General features: G+C 41.6%; 1 protein-coding gene across 1 annotated transcript in view; it reads left to right on the top strand.

Annotated features, from left to right (window-relative positions):
• Window positions 1-1,231: 1,231 nt before the first annotated feature.
• FAM234A (family with sequence similarity 234 member A) overlaps window positions 1,232-18,532 on the top strand; it is a 54,330-nt gene continuing 37,029 nt past the window's right edge. The window contains exon 1 of the mRNA XM_073362711.1: window positions 1,232-1,322. The gene's annotated coding sequence lies outside the window, so the exon portion shown is untranslated. The remainder of the gene's footprint in view (window positions 1,323-18,532) is intronic.

Here is an 18,532-nt window from a genome sequence, read left to right as displayed (position 1 = left end):
TATATACAGCAACAACTTTGAATATGTAAAATCAGGTCTCAGAGTAACAGCCCTGTTAGTCTGTATTCGCAAAAGGAAAAGGGAGTACTTGTGGCACCTTAGAGACTAACCAATTTATTTGAGCATAAGCTTTCATGAGCTACAGCTCACCTCATCGGATGCATCTGATGAAGTGAGCTGTAGCTCACGAAAGCTTATGCTCAAATAAATTGGTTAGTCTCTAAGGTGCCATAAGTACTCCTTTTCTTTATGTAAAATTAGTTATTCTTAGAGGTGTTGCTCCTCAATCTCTTTCTTGTTTTATAATGCAAATAAGAGCAGTCATTTTTTTAAACTAGTGAGCTTAAAAAAATATTTTAACCATAAGCTTTAGTTCTGCTTTAAGTAAAAATATTGGTTTGAAGGGGTTCTGGTTTGACTTGCTGCCCTTAAAATAATCACAACCCAGTAGCAGGAAGAGGGTGGTATGCGGTCAGTGCTGCACTCCTGGCCAGTTCTCTCGCAGCACCGTGCTGCATGTTCTCTGCCCTGCGGAGACACTCACAAAATTATTCCTGCTTCCTAAACTCCTAGTAATCTGGGGCCAAGAGTTCTGCAGCCCCGGGCAGAGGTTTCTTAGACCAAGTGGCAGATGGTCACAGATGGGAAAAACACACTTCGACTTCCACTGCAGCTGGGGCTGACCCCCGTTGCTGCTGCTTTGTGGTGCCTGCCCCAGCTGTTCCCCTCTGGGCCGGGCGCTGGAGGTGCCGACGCTAATCAGGCTCCTATTCAGGCACCACCAGGGCCCAAGGAGCTTGCAGATGAGCGTTGCCAGTCTTGGCTGGAGGTACTCCTGGAGATTTCATCACATGACATCATTTTAATTCCTGGAGACTCCAGGCCAATCCTGGAGGCTTGGCAACCCTACTGCAGCTGATGAAATTCGGGCTATGTTTAACCAGAGTGCGCTTAGCCTGCGGAACTCCCCGGCACCAGCTGCCCCAGGCCCCAGGGCTGGAGGAGCGGCCGCTTCCTGCGGACCTCGGGGTGCTGCCCTGGTCCGAGCCCGCCCCTAGAGGGCCCTACGCTCGCACGCGGGGCTCCAGCTGGCTGCCGAGCACCTGGGCACTCCGGTCTCGCGCAGGCGCACATCTCAGACGCCCAACTCCGGGGACAGAGAACCTGAGAGGACCAGGATCGGAAATGGCGTCATGCCCATAGCGGGGCGGTGTTAGATGTGATGCTTGCGGAGCCCCACCCCTTCCGGCGGAGACACGCCCCGGGGCGGAGCCAAGAGGGGAGCCTGAGCTGATGGGAGGCCGGCTGGCAAGCCGCGAAGGGTGAGTGTGCGCGCGCGCGTGCGCGGGGGGGATACGGGACCCCCACCCTGCGGCAGGGCCCTGCCTGCGTGAGGGGGTCAGAGCTAGCCCCGCCCCCACAGGCTGTACTGGGAATCCCTGTGTGCGAGGTTGCAGGGCTAGCGCTAGCCCCACAGCCTGTACTGGGAGGTGTAGGACTAGCCCCACCCCCATAGGCTGTATTGGAGGGGGTCCCTGTGCACGGGGGAAGTGGTGTTGCAGGGCTAGCCCCACCCCCACAGCCTCTACTGGGGAGTCCGGGGGGGGGGGGTTGCAGGATTAGCCACACCCCCATATAGTCTGTACTGGGGCCGTCCCTGTGTACAGGGGGGTGGTTGTAGGGCTAGCGCTAGCCCCCACCCACAGGCTGTACTGGGGGGTCCCTGTGTGTGTGGTGGGGTGCTGGACTTCCCCTACCCCCTCACGGGCTGTACTGAGGGGGTTCCCTGTATTTGCTGGGGTACAGGACTAGTGCCACCCCTGCACAGGCTGTACTGGGGGATCCCTGTGTGGGGGAGTGTGTGTGTTTGTGCAGGACTAGCCCCATAGCCTGTACTGCGGGGTCCCTGTGCCGGGGGGTGCAGGGCTAGTTTGCACTTGGGGGGGATCCCTGTGTGTGGGGATAGTTTAGGGCTAGCCGCACCCCCTACAGCTTGTACTGGAGAGTTCCTGTATGTATGGGGAGCAGTGCCGCACCCCTTACAGCTTGTACCTGTAATGACTGGTAATTATGACTGTGTGTGTAGGGGAGTGGACAGTGCTATTCCACCATTCTCTACAACTTTTTTGGGGGGTGGTCCCATGCCTCCCCTGTATGGGGCTTGGCCCCTTTTGGTGACCCTCCCATGCAGGGTCCTTCCCAGCCACCAGGGCCCCTGAAGGCATGAAATTTACCAGTATGGGGCTTGGTGGGGAGGGGCAGCACCCACAGTGCCCCGTATGCTGGGGAGTGGCGGGACTGCAGTGGATAGCTGGTTCTTTGGGGCCCTCTGGAAAGTGGCCACAGACACCCATCACCAGGCTTCAGCAGTTTGTAATGCACTTTGTAATGCTCGGGTTGTCTATATGCCTCTCCTGCCTGAACATGTGATTGCTTGCCTGGCTAAAATACATGAATCGTCTTTAATTGCTCCTATCTGTCTCCCTGCAGCTCTGGGCACTGATGCTCAGATTAAGAATGGTTTATTTTAGTTCAGTTTAAATTGTCTGAACTAAATTGAAATAAACCTGTTTAATTTGCAATAAGAGTGTCTGGTTACAGACTTTCCATAAATAACAAAAGAGTCTAATTAAAAACACTCTAGCTAATTTCATTGCCAGTTTGTGTGTAGACAAGCCCTCTTCCCATCCTCCCCAGCCATTTTGCTCATCTGGCTACAAATTGCAGGAACAGATTATTCATAACTTGAGTTAAGGAGACAAAACAAAAACAAACAAAAGGAAGTATTTCTTCACACAACGCAGTCAGCCTCTGGAACTCTTTTTTGCAGAAGATGTTGTGAAGGCCAAGTCTATAACAAGGTTAAAAAAAAAAAACTAAATAAGTTCATGGAAGATAGGTCCATCAACAGCTATTAGCCAAGTTGGCAGGGATGGTGGCCCTAGTTTCTGTTTGACAAGGAATGGGCAATGGATCATTTGATGATTACCTGTTCTGTTCATTCCTTCTGAAGCACCTGCCACTGGAAGACAGAATACTGGACTAGATGGGCCTTTGGTCTGACTCAGTATGGCCATTCTTATGTTCTCTGTGACCTTACAACTTGCATACTGAAGCCCATATTTACATCTCAGTCACGCTGGGTATGCCTACACGGCAGACAGAAATCCACAAAGCACTGAGCCTCAGGGGCTGGGCATACAGACTAGCTGTATAGATGTATGCGCTCAGGTTGGAGCTTAGGCTCTGAAGCCTGCCCCCCTCCCTAGACTTCAGAGTCTAAGCTGTAGCCCAAGCTCCAAAGTTTACACAGCTATTTTTAACGCTGTAGCATGAGCCCTAGTCTGTAGATCTGGCTCTGAGACCTGCTGCTGTAGGTTTCTGCTTGTCGTGTAGATGTACCCATTGACATAAATTAAGGTCCCAGGGCTTAGGGCACTAACCTGGGACTTGGCAGATCCCAATTCAATACCTTACTCAGTCAGAGATTATCTGTGACCTTAGGTGAGTCACTGAGCCTCTCTGTGCCTCAGGTCCATGCTTATGCCCCTGTAAACATCCACAAAGCTCCCACAGTATCCACCTCAAATCCCTCCTCGACACTCTTCTTTGCCATGATATCTACAATAAACTTGATAACGGTTAGGTTGCTGATATGCTGAGACCACTGTCTATCATTCTGAATGGTATTGTCTCATTGTTTTCTTGTGGTCCCCCATCTGTCTATAGCTGTTGTCTCTTGTCTTACAATTTAAGTGTAAACCCCTTGGGAGCAGGAAAGGTCTTTTTATTCTGTTTATACAGCACCTAGCACAGTGCGGTCCTGATTCATGACTAGGACTCCTAGTTACTATCGTAATAGAAATAAATGGTAAGTATTTCCCAACATCACAGATGTGTTCTGAGGATAAACACACTAAAATATTGTGATACACACTATGATAATGGGGGCCACATAAGTACTAAGATCAAGAGATAAATAGAATGGAGTTACTCTGGATTTATATTGCTGTACCTGTAAAAGGATTCACCCAGAATAATAGAGAGCTTATCATGACCCCTACCCTCAGTTATTGAACACCATCCAACATGTACACAGAAAGATGCAGTGATCTGGCGGGAAAAAGTATCGCTGTGCCATTATGAACTACACAATGTATACGCAAGGGACAGAGGTTATAGTTGTGTGTGTAAAGTTAAAGTATATGTAACCTTAACTTTGGCATTTTCTGACTTTTGAGCACTTACTAGAAAAATGTGAAAGCTGCAAAGTTTCATTAGAAGTAACTATACACCCCAGGTTCTTCTATTCTTCCCCTGTTGTTCAGAAATCAACTGTTGACCCTTTATCTCAGACTGAACTGGCATGGAACCTACAAGGCTGCTGCTAACATTTTCTGTAAACTTAATGCTCCCATGAAAACACACTCCCTAAAGCAAAGCATTATAAAATCTTAAGATAACACTCTGTGGGGTGACCCAATGAATTTGGATATGCACTTACGGATGCCTTTTTGATCTCTAACGTTTACGGTCAACTTATAATAAATCAGAAGTGAATAAACCTGGGTTCAGTGTTTGTACATCACAAGCACACTCTGCCTCCACCCAGATGTCAGGTGAACGTTCCGTGGAATCAGGCCCCAAGACATTACTGTTTTCATTTCAGGAATTTCTAACAGTTGGCATTGCTCACTTATCTTTAATATAGTTCAACTCACAAGAATTACTTTCAAAGATATCCTCTAACCATACAAAACTAACTGAGGTTTTTGTTTTTTTTTTGGCTTGATATATGGAACGCGGTACTCTATACAGCTAACAGAACTTCAAGCTGCACTTATTCATTCTTTTTATCTCCAGGTACTCTACCAGTTCCTCTGCAGGGGCTGACAGAGTGCGCTACCACTGGAGGTATCTTTCTGTATGACATCCAAAACTGAGGTCTAAAACTTTTCACATGAGTGAAGGTGTTAGCCCAAAGCTCCTTGCCAAATTTCAACTTGATTAATATAATTCAGTCTCCTCAACATTGCCCAGGTAGTTTCAAATGTATGCAATACTCCTCTCACATTAAACTGGTGTATGATGTACAAGTTCAACACTTGAGTTCCCTGCCAAAAGTAACTCCAGTTCAGTGACAGGCAATGAAATTCTTACATTAGTTTGCTATGTGCTCTGAGGCACATACTGAAGTAACCAAACCTGCTACATTTCACTGTTGAAAAACATGATTTCAGACAAACATTTTAGACTTAGTTTTTCCATTTATGGGAATGCAAGGAAAGAAGAGCCACCCTACCTCATAAGAACGGCCATACTGGATCAGACCAAAGGTCCATCTAGCCCAGTATCCTGTCTTCTGATAGTGGCCAATGCCAGGTGCCCCAGAGGGAATGAACAGAACAGGTAATCATCAAATGATCCATCCCTTGTTGCCCATTCCCAACAAGGTGGAGTGCCCTTGTTAAATAGTGAGGATAAGAATAACACTTTTATGTTTTTTTTAATTGATTTTTAAAACATTACAAATATTTAATTTCCACAGAGGAAAGTTGCTTTAATTTTGGTAAATAGAGATTGTGGTGTGTAAGCGCCTTCTTCACCTCTGCATTACTGTCTGATGCAGGGGTTCTATGGAAAAGTAGTACATGTTGATGTAACTAGTGTAGATTGACATGCATACACATGGAGATAGAATAAAGGTGGCACAGGCAACATCCACATTGTCATTTGTTGGCTTTTGAGTGCATCGCTTGCAACCGTAACACTGAGTGTAGTTTTTTTAGGGCACTATAGAAATTCAGGACCTGTTTATACTATAGCTTTGCTTTTGTACTGCAGTGCTGACCTGCAGTGTTCCCTGCTGTTCCAGATCTCTTGAGTATTGTGTTGAATTTTGTAATTTTATATATTTTTTTGTATTTACTCAAATGTGCATTATTGGCTAGAGAGAGCTTGCTAGCGGAATCCTAACATTGGCAAAAGGCTGTGGCAGTAATCCACAGGGCCAATGAGTCCCCTTTTGTCCGTTGGTTTAAAGGACTGCATAATGACAGCCAGGCCTGGGCTTTTCAGTGCTTGTGGAAAGGTGCCATTAGTGCAGTGATGTGTGTTAGCAGCTTGTTTTTCCCCTCATATGAAGCAATGATTTACATAAATTGTTCTTAGCTGCACACTCTGGAAGCTCTGTTTTATTGACTTTGGAGCCAAGAATAGTTCATTTAATTCCATCAAGCCAGTGCAGCTAATGTTTAATACAAATTGTGGCAGCTTGTTTTTTAACCTTGTGCACTTAAGATCTTCGGCACAGAAGGCCAAAACGATGACTTTTGTTCCTACATTTTAAAAAATGGCTTGAATAATGAGATTGGAAGGATTTGTCGGCATACAAGGAAACACACCTTGTAACAATGTTACTTGTGTAATGTACCCACTGCACACCTGGAGAAGGGAGTAGATTTGATTCTAGGGCAGAGGTTCTCAAACTGTGGTCCGCAAGCTTCATTCAGGTGGTCTGCGGATAGTTCCCTCTAAGGTGCGAACGTGGGCGGCCGCACACAAGAGAGTGAAGGGCCACCCACCTAATTAGTGGAGTCGCACAGGCATGGCTCCTCTAATTAGGTGCCTGAACCCTGGAGATGATGCACATCTAAGGTGAGGTGGGGGAATAGGCAGTAGGTGGAAGAGGGGGTGGGAGGAATTTTGGACGTGCAGGGTTGCGGTGACGAGAGAGAGAGGCAACTTTCCCCAGTTCCAGGACTGCGGCTGCTGGGGAGAGATGGCCCTCCTTCCCAGCCTCAGCTCTGTGGCTGCTGTGGCAGGGGAGAGACCCCCACTCCTTCCCAGCCCCAGGTCGGGGGCTGCTGTGGCGCGGGAGAGAGGGAGAGACACCCTCCCTTCCCAGCCCCAGCTTGGGGGCTGCTGTGGCGGCGAGAGAGGGCACATCCATCACATTAGAAAGGTAAGACTACTGATATTAAAATATGAGTTGTGTGCTTTATTTGTAGAACAAAAAAAGTTAATTATTAAGGTTTTTTATATAGCGCTTTTATCCAAAGTGCTTTACAATAGTTAGCTAACGGTGCAAACAGCATTTGGAAAGATCATTAAGTGGTCCGCCAAGACCCTCAGCAATTTTCAAGTGGTCAGCAAAAAAAAAAGTTTGAGAACCACTGTTCTAGGGAAAGGATGCGATGGTACATCGGCGATGTTGTGCCTGGCCGATGGCCACACTAGACAACTGACAGGGAACTGAGGGCTGTGTTTAGCTGGTATGAATCAGATTGGATGCAGCTACCTTTGTTTTTAATTAAAGTCCGTCTTGACAAGGCTGTTCAGAGCAAGGTGGAACATTGCAGTGCCGGAAACTTTCATCTCCATGGGCTTAACTTCCATACGTTAAAGATGAAGATTTTCTCCTTTTCCCAAATTGTCACTACTCCTCTGTGAGAGAGGTTCTATAATATTCAAGTCAAAGTTGCAGAAACTGTCAGAAGCCTGCATCCCAAGAAAGGGGAAAAAATTCATAGGCAGGAGTTGTAGACCAAGCTGGATGAGCAAGCATCTCAGAGAGGTGATTAAGAAAAAGCAGAAAGCCTACAAGGAGTGGAAGATGGGAGGGATTAGCAAGGAAAACTACCTTACTGAGGTCAGAACATTTAGAGATAAAGTGAGAGAGGCCAAAAGCCATGTAGAGTTGAACCTTGCAAAGGGAATTAAAAGCAATAGTAAAAGGTTCTATAGCCATATAAATAAGAAGAAAACAAAGAAAGAAGAAGTGGGACCGCTAAACACTGAGGATTGAGTGGAGCTTAAGAATAATCTAGGCATGGCCCAATAACTAAACAAATACTTTGCCTCGGTCTTTAACGAGGAGCTTAGGGATAATGGTAGGACGACAAATGGGAATGAGGATATGGAGATAGATATTACCACATCCGAGCTAGAAGCTGAACTCAAACAGTTTAATAGGACTAAATCGGAGGGCCCGGATAATCTTCATCCAAGAATATTAAAGGAACTGGCAAGCCCATTAGCAAGAATTTTTAATCAATCTGTAAACTCAGGGGTTGTACCATATGACTGGAGAATTGCTAACATAGTTCCTATTTTTAAGAAAGGTAAAAAAAGCGATCCGGGTAACAACAGGCCCGTTAGTTTGACATCTGTAGTATGCAAGGTCTTGGAAAAAATTTTGAAGGAGAAAGTAGTTAAGGACATTGAGCTCAATGGTAATTGGGGCAAAATACAACACGGCTTTACAAAAGGTAGATTGTGTCAAACCAACCTGATCTCCTTCTTTCAGAAGGTAACAGATTTTTTAGACAAAGGGAAAACAGTGGATCTAATTTATCTCGATTTCAGTAAGGCAATTGATACAGTTCCACATGGAGAATTATTAGCTAAATTGGAAAAGATGGGGATCAATATGAAAACTGAAAGGTGGATAAGGAACTGGTTAAAGAGGAGACTACAGCGGGTCACACTGAGTGGTGAACTGTCAGGCTGGAAGGAAGTTACTAGTGGAGTTCCTCAAGGATTGGTTTTGGGACCCATCTTATTTAATCTTTTTATTACTGACCTTGGCACAAAAAGTGGGAGTGTGCTAATAAAGTCTGTGGATGATACAAAGCTGGGAGGTATTGCCAATACAGAGAAAGTATCATACAGGAATATCATACAGGAAGATCTGGATGACCTTGTAAACGGGATATCATACAGGAAGATCTGGATGACCTCGTAAACTGGAGTAATAGTAATAGGATGAAATTTAATAGTGAAAAGTGCAAGGTCATGCATTTAGGGATTAATAACAAGAATTTCTGTTATAAACTGGGAACGCATCACTTGGAAGTAACAGAGGAGAAGAAGGACCTCAGAGTATTGGTTGATCACAGGATGACTATGAGCCGCCAATGTGATATGGCCGTGAAAAAAGCTAATGCGGTCTTGGGATGCATCAGGTGAGGTATTTCCAGTAGAGATAAGGAGGTGTTAGTACTGTTATACAAAGCACTGGTGAGACCTCATCTGGAATATTTTGTGCAGTTCTGGTCTCCCATGTTTAAGAAAGATGAGTTCAAACTGGAACAGGTACAGAGAAGGGCTACTAGGATGATCCGAGGAATTGAAAACCTGTCTTATGAAAGGAGACTCAAAGAGTTTGGCTTGTTTAGCCTAACTAAAAGAAGGCTGAGAGGAGATATGATTGCTATCTATAAATATATCAGAGGGATAAATACCACAGAGGGAGAAGAATTATTTAAGCTCAGTACCAATGTGGACACAAGAACAAATGGATATAAATTGGCCATCAGGAAGTTTAGACTTGAAATTAGATAAAGGTTTCTAACCATCAGAAGAGTGAAGTTCTGGAACAGCCTTCCAAGGGAAGCAGTGTGGGCAGAAGACATATCTAGCTTCAAGACTAAGCTTGATGAGTTTTTGGAGGAGATGGTATGATGGGATAGCTTAATTTTGGCAATTAATTGATCTTCGACTATTAGCGGTAGATATGCCCAATGGCCAGTGATGGGATGTTAGATGGGGTGGGATCTGAGTTACTACAGAGAATTCTTTCCTGGGTGTCTGGCTGGTGAGTCTTGCCCACATGTTCAGGGTTTAGCTGATAGCCATATTTGGGGTCGGGAAGGAATTTTCCTCCAGGGCAGATTGGCAGAGGCCCTCGGGGTTTTACGCCTTCCTCTGCAGCGGGGGACACGGGTCACTTGCTGGAGGATTCTCTGCATGTTGAAGTCTTTAAACCACGATTTGAGGACTTCAATAGCTGAGACATAAGTTAGGGGTTTGTTACAGGACAAGTTGGTGGGTGAGATTCTGTGGTCTGCGTTGTGCAGGAGGTCAGACTAGACGATCATAATGGTCCCTTCTGACCTTAAAATCTATGATTCTATATCTCTTGTGATTGTGATTTCTAATCAGAACAGTTCCTGTAGTCCCCTGCTTTCTGCTGCCTCATGGCCTCAGCCATTCGGTATTGGCCAAGGGAGTTTGGAGTGGGTGATGGGGAGGGTTCAGTAAAAAATTGCATTGTTCATACAACCAGCTCACAGTGTTAGAATTCAAGATGTTAAACACCTGCCCAGCTTGTCAGCATTAATTAGTCAATTTATCACATTTTCTTTAAAAATTGTGACTCTACAGTAAGAAGTAAGTGTTCTAACCCTTTTTCTTTCTTTGGATTGAATTAATTCTTTTTAGACAACCGTGTAAAATATTAATGCTGAAGAGGCACTTTCCTTGTAAGCCACTGCCTTCAAATGCTTTCTGTCTTGCTGGGAAAAAAACCCAGTTGTTTAGCACTCAAAACTTGTTTTTCTGGCTGGTTTGTTACATTCTATTCAGGGTGCATTGATTTAAATCACCAAGTGGAAAGCCTCAATTTAAATAATTGATTGTAATCACCATTTCCATTTATAGTTTAGTGATTGCCTAGAGAAAGGTGCATTCTCATTGGTTAATATAATCATTAAAACATTGATTTACAGCTAAATAGAGCCTTTACGCTAGATTTGATAATCTTTTTGCTACTTGGGAGGTATGCTGTTTACTTTGATTTAAGCAATTATAGCTTAATATTTTCAGATTCTTATTAATTGCACATTTTTAGTATGTTAGAAAATAGTGAATGATATATTGCTTATTTACAGTTTCAGAGTAGCAGCCGTGTTAGTCTGTATTCGCAAAAAGAAAAGGAGGACTAGTGGCACCTTAGAGACTAACCAATTTATTTGAGCATAAGCTTCCGTGAGCTGTCGAGAGCTTATGCTCAAATAAATTGGTTAGTCTCTAAGGTGCCACTAGTTCTCCTTTTCAGATTGCTTATTTACTAGCTAATTAACTTTTTGCTTGTAAATTTTGTCCAGCTGCATTAGGGATGGTAAATGGAATTTAATAAAACACAGCAACATATACAATTTATTTTTATTAAACAAAACCATCTTAAATGTTTTGCATACACAAACTTCTTTTATCAAAATGTGTTTAACATTTACAACTAAATAAGTTATTAAAGGAACAGAGGGATTAATTGTAATCAGTGAATTAAATGGATTATTTCAAGTCAGCCTGGGAAAAATTTTAAATATGCCCATGTGAAAGTGACTGGGGCTAGAGGGCATGGCCCCATCACTTTTTAGTAGCTGTAAGGGTAAGCAGGAGGTTCCAGGGGAAGGGGTGGTGCAGGGGGAGGGGCTCAAGGGGAAGGGGTGGCCCAAGGGCCCCCCACTTTTAGGGAGCTTCCGTCGCTTCTTATTGGAGCTTAAATTCTTTCTTGCCTAAACCTCTTGAAAATGAGTTACTTAGGGCATGGCTACACTGGCCCTTAAGCTGACCTATTGTGCCTTATTTATAAAGTTTGACCTCAAAAGTTGGACGTTTTTCCCCCGATTCTTTCTTTATATAGACAAGCAGCCTATAACTCTTAGAGTTCATGGTAGATGCTCATGGATTGAGCATATTTATTTTTTATTTAAATGTTTTAAGAGAGAGTAAGTTTAGTCCTTAACATATTTTGTATTAAACTCGGATTTCATTTTAAGCAAGTTTATTTTTAAAAAGAGAAACTTATTATAATTTAAATCAAATACAAAATATCAGTTTAAAATAAATTATTTTTCATTTAAAATCATTTTCATTAAGCCACTCTGTTTCTTATTGGCTATTTTATTGGGGGGGTAGGGGCTTTGAGCTCCCCTTCCCTAAAATGGATAACCAAACTCAATTTAATTTTTACAACTTCACACTTGCAGACTTGGTCCTAACAGGGAGAAAAATCTTTAACATGTTAAGAAATGACCAGTGTTGGGGGGAGGCGAAATCACAACTTCTTACTAATTCTTTTTAAAAACGAAAACTTTTTTTCTGAAAGGAACACAACTGCATGCTGCACAAGGCTGCTGACTTCCTACAGGAAGGGCAGTTGCATGTGCTAGAACAGATGTACGCTTCACGATGAAACAGGCAGCTAACGGGGTTTGTCCACTGTGGTTGTCTTTAATGTGAACAGACAATCCACAGGAATAGGGATTATATCCTGAGAGGTTTTGAATTGTCAATGGAAATTGAGAACACTCAGCATCTCACAAGATTGGGCCCTGTGGCAGCACGTTGAATGTTCTATAAAATATCTGAGATTTCTTTTATCTGGGTCTCCAGCATAAAAGTGTAGGAGAGAGGGAAACAGAAACTTTCATTCCAGAGGAAGTAGGTTATTTCTGGAGAAAGCTCTCGAGGGAGGGAGGGAGCGAATTATCTCATAGAAATGGAAGATCATATTTCTGAAGACAAGAATGGGTGAAATAAGTCCATTTTATTTAACATAGCCACAGACCTCATTTCTGTAAATTAATGACTGAGAGACTCAGTGCACATTGTCAGGTTTCAGAGTAGCAGCCGTGTTAGTCTGGATCCGCAAAAAGAAAAGGAAAGGAGGACTTGTGGCACCTTAGAGACTAACAAATTTATTTGAGCATAAGCTTTCGTGAGCTACAGCTCACTTCATCGGAGGAATGCAACTGATGAAGTGAGCTGTAGCTCATGAAAGCTTATGCTCAAATAAATTTGTTAGTCTCTAAGGTGCCACAAGTCCTCCTTTTCTTTTTGCAGATACAGACTAACACGGCTGCTACTCTGAAAAAAGAAAAGAAGTACTTTTGGCACCTTAGAGACTAACACATTTATTTGAGCATGCTCGGGAGTTGCATAACTAGTGCATATTGTGGAGTTTTTGAATTATAGAGCAAGGAGACTGTGTCACAAAATGTACTTTAGTAATTTTAACAATTGTATCTTTTTTAATTTTATTTTTCAAAAGTTTAATAAATCCATACAGACATTAAAGTACAGTGACAAAGAAAACACATCACGAGTACGCTTTTAACAATAACACGATATTTTAATATTCACAGATAAGTACTCCTGAGCATTATAGCAAACCCCCCCACCCCACCTCCTGAAAAAAGGCACATCAGGAACTCAGTGTACCTGGAGCCAATTTGTCAAGCTGTCATGAACGACCAAGTTTCTTCACAGTTGGATCTTGTGCCTGTATAGATGGCGCACAGTGTAGCCACTGTTTGTCTGCGGGAGAGAGCTCTCCCGCAGACAAAAAAAACTTCCACCCCCAACGAGCGGCGTTACCAACCAAGCACTGTTCACTCCCGTGCTTGTCCTCAGACAAAGCTGTTGTTTTTCAGGGAATGTTTTATCTTGCCGGCGTAGACAAAGCGTTAGCAGCCTCTTCTGTTAAAGAACTAAGTAATTTATTGCTTTCTTTTCAGATGCAATTTTTATGCATTCTCCCCTTAATATAGCCTTCAGTGCTTCCCATAGAGTTGGAGTAGAGGAGACAGTATTTGTATTTTCCTTCAGGAAGTTGGTAATGGATGTTTCAATCATCTGAATAAATTCAGGGTCTCTAAGTAGACGTGTGTTTAACTTCCATCTTGAGGATCTTGTAACATTATGATCACTATCTATGTGAAGAGAAATGGTAGCATGATCAGAGATGATGATATTACTGACTTGAGCCTCCAGACATTCAGGAGCTAGCACCTTAAATTTCATAAGCAAATTGAATTTGAAATAGGAGGCATGAACTGTGGAGAAATGTGTAGTCACGCTTTGTAAGGTGCTTCAGTCTCCAAATACTCACTAGTCCAGTATACTTCAGTAGAGATAATGGATGGTTTGCACAGGCCTGAGATTTTCACATGGAACACAGATTTGTCTCTGATATCATCCATGACATCATTCCAGTCTCCTCCTAGCTCTACTGGGCCATCACCTCTGTTGGAAATTAATGTCAGTTATTTCTGTGATAAAGGGTGTGTTCCCGTCATTAGGATTATATACACTCCCCACAAATTAATCTCTTAGTATTGAAAATACTTTCAGCTATTATGTACCTGCCCTCTGGATCTGACCGTGACTGACTAGATTGAAGAGTTAGGCTCTTCTGGATTAGTATCACAACTCCCTTGCTTCTGGAGTTAGAAAAGGTATGATAGTAATGCTCCTCTATATGTTTTTAATTCTGTCTGCATCTTCATTCCTTAAATGGGTCTCCTGAGGGGATGCTATATGACATCCATTTTATTATGTGCCTCAAAGTTTTGATTCTCTTGGAGAGTCCATTAAGCCCCTACAATACGTTCCAGGAACAAAACTTAATAGAATACATGAAAAATCAGTGATTGTTCAGATACCAACTGATGCCCAATAGATTGACAGCCTCTGAGTTCCTCTCCATGCAAATACCACCCGCCTTACCCATGACATCCCAGATTTCCGGTACAGGCACGTTCAGATCTCACATGGTGTATTTGGAATCTACCAGAAATATACCTAGGTTTACCAAAATACTTAGATGTGCCAAGGTGTATAAATGAATTAAACCTATAGCTTCATAGATATGACTGCATAAGTAATAGCATATAAATACCAATATGCACATGGTATATACATATTTATACCAATAGACTAATGGAAAAAGATTAACATGAAGTGACATAAATGATGTGTGTGCAAACCTGAATATATTACCACCATACACATTTTAAAACAGTGCTTCTCAAACTATTTGATGTGGCGGACTGGCAATTTTTTTCCAATGTGCCAGGGACCGGTACCATATTTGTGCCATATTATTATCCTATTTGCATAGGCACATAGCACATCAGATCAGAAAAACTAACCTTCTTCACTGTATTAATTGGAATGGGAGTGTGCATACCAAGTGTAGCGTACTCGCAGAGATGTTCCCATTTAAATATATTGAAGACTGACTGAAAGGCTGTGCGTCTGTGTGGATAGTATAAAATGACTATTATTCGTTTACGATCCAAGAAAATATTATTTGAACATTCGTAGTAATACTAATTTATATCGGAAACAAAATAATGAATATAATAGTTGGTACACATTTTTTATTTTATGTTTATTTTGTAAACTAATACAATATTACATTACAAATAAAAAAATATTAAAAAAACAAACAAGCAAAGTCTCCTAACAAAGATATTATAAAAAAATTTATATATAAGTAATAAAATAAAAAATTATAATGAATAAAGTAAAAGTTAAAAAAAAAAGATTGAAAGGAATAGGTAACATTAAATTGAAGACATAATAATTTTGAAAATGTCATAATACTAAAATATCAAATTGATAAGCTATTTTATTAACACAATAATAGGCATGTTAAAACTTATCCTTTACTAATGTGATAGGTTAGCCTGCTTCTTCTTTGTCAGCTTATCCAATAGTTCAATTGAGGACAGTGCCATGCGCAATGGAGAATGAATATCCATACTATTCCTGTACTTTGTGTTAATGATACTCATGGTTGAGAAGCCAGTCTCGCAGAGGTATGTTGAAGGAAATGGGAGAAGAGTTTTCAGAGCAATTTCAGTTATCTCAGGATATTCTGCTTTCACTTTTATCCAAAAGGAAGCAAGTGATGTTGTAGTTTTGAAACTCATCTTCAATCCTTCGTCAGCAGCCAGCTCCAACAATTTATCTTCCATAGTGACAGTTAAGTCATCTTTCAAATGTTTATGATCATTTATGTTTATGATCAGCTCCCGTATCATCACATAATGCAGCGAATAGTCTCGAATTTAAATCATTTGCCTTTACATGGTTCACAATTTTTACAACCTCGCTGAGCACACTGTTTAGTTCTGTTGACATTATTTTTGTTGTAAGACTTTCTCGGTGAAGGAAGCAGGGCGTCAACTTGCATTCAGGTGCAAGTGCCTTAATCTGGGTAACCACTCCAGAATGCCGTTCTGTCATTGCAGCAGTGCCATCAGAACATAAGCCAACACAAAACTTGAAATCCAACCCACATTTGTTAACAAAGTAGTCGCTCACAGTCTTGAACACTTCAGAACTTGTTTTTGTTGGTAGTGAAGCAGAAAGCAAAAACTCTTCCTTCAAATCACCCTCATGTTCAGAGTGCACATACACCATCAGAATTGCCATCTTAGCAATGTCTGTACATTCATCAAGTTGCAAAGAAAAGTACTTTGCTAATTTAATCTGTCCTATGAGCTGATCTTCCATATAGTGAGCCAGATCGTGAATTCATCGAGCTATAGTGTCATTTGAAAGTTGCACCCGAGCCACTTTCTTTGCCGCCAGCTCACCCAGCTTTTGCATGCAGACATCTTTAATACAGCCTATCACTAGCGTCTCACCAATTGTGTATGGCTTTTTAGCCTTAGCAACGTGAAGCACTACTTTATAAGAAGCTTGCAAAGCACAAGTATTTGTCAGATTTCAGAGTAGCAGCCGTGTTAGTCTGTATCTGCAAAAAGAAAAGGAGTACTTGTGGCACCTTAGAGACTAACAAATTTATTTGAGCATAAGCTGAGCTGTAGCTCACAAAAGCTTATGCTCAAATAAATTTGTTAGTCTCTAAGGTGCCACAAGTACTCCTTTTCTTTTTAAGTATTTATGTGTGACACTTCAAAGATCTGTTTCTGACAGCCTTTTAAATCAACAAGCCTTCTTTCGAAGAACTCTTTTGGCTTTGAACTAATTTCATTATGTTTTGTATTTAAATGCCGCTTGAGCTTTGATGGCTTCATTGCGTCGTTAACCAGCACATTGCCACAAATAACGCACTGTGGTTTTGGCACTCCACCATCATTCGTGGCTACAAAACCAAACTGAATGTATGAGGAGTCATATTTCCGAGTAAAGCTAGTACAAATTATTTTTATTGACAATACTTCGGTTTCATTTACATTGCCGTCATCTGATTCAGAATTACTTGCGAGTTCAGCAACTGGATGTCTCTTTTTCATAAATATGTTGATTGGGCCTCGCTTCGCCATCTGTAAATTAGGCATAAAAATAATGAATATAAATTCCATTACCCCGGGTATATACTTAATTTATGATATTAGGATGAAAGCCGAATAAATGCAGTGGGAATGCTTTTATTGAGAAATATGTGCAGGAGAACATTGATTAATAGGGTAAGTAATGTTAGGATAAGAAGGTAATATACATTTTAAAATTAAATTGCAAACAGGACAATAATTGGAAAGTTAAGATGGTTTGAACATATGGAAAGAATGAATAATGAACATTAAAAATAAGATTTACCTGTCTGAAAGATATAGAGTGAGAAAGCAAGGAATTTCGAGAACTTCCTGGCAGAAACACGTAGGTTTGATTCTAGAAGAGGGGAAGGCTATAAGTACGAACAATGAGAGTGTGTATGAAACGATATATGGATATGGAGGAAGCGAGGACTGTCTATTTGGCTGTAGGTGTGTGGTGCTCGATTTCCTCTATCTACCTCGTAAGGGATACGGTGGGATAGGATAGAAAATAATTATTAAAATTTATAATATTATTAGTACTTACATTCTCAGATCAGTGGGTTCGGAGGGGGTCCCAAATGACAAACACGCAGAGATCCGTATGATGCTCTTTATTCAACTTCTCGATGGTAACTGCCGGTGGGCGGGGTCTTTATATGCGAAGGAGTGGGGTAAGCGCGCGCTCGCGCGTCTCATGCAAAACATGCTGTAGTGCTATGGCAGAATTATCAATATTATAACGTGCTTCTGAAAACATATTATTTAATATTGTCGACTTTATCCACTGATAATTATTCTTGGTGGAATTCCAGTGTGATTTTTAAATTATACTATTCTTTCTTTCTTGGAAACTCGCCGCGGACTGGCAGCCGATGGCTTGCAGACCGGCAGTGGTCCGTGGAGCACCACTTTGAGTAGCACTGTAAAAGTATATAAACTTTAAGTATGGGTAGAAACATAACAATAAATATGCAAGTGGCCATATATCACGAATAACATGCAGCTAAGCAGTTATGAATATATTGGCACCATACATATATATTATAAATGTATGAGTAAGCTCATAAATATAGCTATAAATAAAAGAAGATAAGAGTAATATAGTTGTTAGTATATTTTTTGTTGGCTTATCAATATACTGAAAGTATTTATTATTAACCTATATTACAGATAATTATACCCTGTAACACTCTTAAATATATAAAATATGTGTATTTGAGTTGCCTAGTTTTTCCCAATCACAGTTCCTTTTCTTCAGGGCTTATATTCTCCATTTATTTTCCTTTATCAGAGGATCATGCTGATACCTGTAGTGAGATCTGGTCTCAATTCCTATAGTGCTTGCCAAGTATCTGCTGGGGTTTTGAAGAATTTCACAGTGTGTGTCAGCTTCATTATGAAGATTGTAGGATATTTGAGGATGTATGTAATATCTGATCCCAGAAGAGCTCACTTGATGCTATTTAGTTTTGCTCTCTTCTTGCTTAAATTCACAGACAAGTCTGGATACAAAGAAAATTTAAAATCCTTATACTTGAGTTCATTTTTGCCTTGGAGCAGTCATCAGATTAACATTGTCATTAAATCTTTGCAGTTTAAAGACGATGGGCTTGTGGTTATTATTGGTCTCTTGATCGCTCTGCTGCTGGCCCCTGCCACTTAATGATCCC

Source organism: Lepidochelys kempii, chromosome 10, assembly GCF_965140265.1.
Source record: "Lepidochelys kempii isolate rLepKem1 chromosome 10, rLepKem1.hap2, whole genome shotgun sequence".
Classification (NCBI taxonomy): domain Eukaryota; kingdom Metazoa; phylum Chordata; order Testudines; family Cheloniidae; genus Lepidochelys; species Lepidochelys kempii.
This window is presented reverse-complemented; position numbering and strand designations above follow the sequence as displayed.